The sequence below is a fragment of the Acyrthosiphon pisum genome, chromosome X (assembly GCF_005508785.2).
Source record: "Acyrthosiphon pisum isolate AL4f chromosome X, pea_aphid_22Mar2018_4r6ur, whole genome shotgun sequence".
Taxonomy (NCBI): domain Eukaryota; kingdom Metazoa; phylum Arthropoda; class Insecta; order Hemiptera; family Aphididae; genus Acyrthosiphon; species Acyrthosiphon pisum.
In genome coordinates, this window is record NC_042493.1 from 52,222,962 (window position 1) to 52,224,543 (window position 1,582).

Genomic DNA, 1,582 nt, shown 5'->3' on the forward strand with positions numbered 1-1,582 from the left:
TAAATCTTGTAAGAACTGGGAATATTAATGGATTTTATTGAAAATAAAATTAAAGTTATTAATGATTTTGGTTTAACTGTTTTAAAAAATATTAATTGTTTTAATATGATCTACAAAATATGTATTAGATATTTGGGCACACTTTCTTGTTTTGTCTTTTATAGTTTGAATACGAATAAAATATTATAAGCTAATTTATTATTATAAAAGTGTATTAAAAATAATACGCTATCGGCAGTTTAGGATTTGATTACAAAATAGTAATAATAAAATAAAACATTTTCTTATAGGTACTTAATATCTGTTTTCCACTATGCAGTTAATATTATTATTAATAATATGTTTCAGCGACATGGACTCTGTACTGTGTCGAGCTTACGTGACCAGTAGTGGAGAATACAATTCTGCCGAGAACTTGGTAACTAGTCAATTCCGCTACAACACTCTTGGTCATATGAAAATTGATTACTCGTCCAACTGGAACAATCTGGATAAATACATATGTCAAGTTTAGGATATCGACAATTATGACTTACAGCCTATCCATAGTATACATAATATTATCGCATCTATTGATCTATATAATACATAACTGTTACAATTATTGATGTATCACTGTATCAGTTATCAATACTTATCTGTATAGTATATAATACGTAAACATAGTTGGGCTAGTGCATTATATTTATACATTTGTATATTATTATTGGTATGACGTATTTAAATGGCATCAAAAAATATTCTTTAAGTCGTAGCTTAGATTAAATGTGTACTATATTCATAAATGCAGCTGCTGTCGATGGGCATGCCCGTAAATGTATTAACAACAAATAACATAATATAAGCATTCACTTAGTAGATAAGCGGCATAGTATTTGTTTTATTTTATCAAGGCCAGTAAGTAGCTCTGTGAATATATTTTCTAATTTAAAAATGTCCGGTCGTAATGGCATCTGAATTATACCATCGTTTTTAATTAGTAAATACTCGCGAGACACTGCAGCAGAAGGTATTATATATATATATAATTGTCTTCCCTTTTGATGCAAGCAAAAAATATAAACTGCTATGTATTTAAATAAAGAAAAACAATAAAGTACCTATAGCAATATTAACATAATTAATACCTACCTATTTAAACAAACACAAATTATCTCCGCAGAAAAATAATCAATAAATATATCGTATGTGAAAAAATCGTAAGTTTGTCATTTGTTAGTTTTTTTATGATAAGTTAATGAAAGCTACAACAATAAATTATGCTACAAGGCAAGTCACCAATATTTGTTTTTTATTATTATTATTATTATTTAGAAAAAGTCGTAGCAACTATGACCGTTTGCTGTCATAAAAATGTATAATATTTAAGAATTACAGTATAATAATTATGTATATTTATTAAGATAGACATTACAAAGGAAGGCCATTAGTATTTTTGTGTGAACAAAGTGACTCCGCAAGAATGAGATGGTAATAATTAATTTCTTTAATATAGAATACAAATATTTTTTTTTTTTTTTTGTTATAAAAGATTTTTATTCAATCTGTTACTAAAATAGACATTAGAACAATTGATGATTAA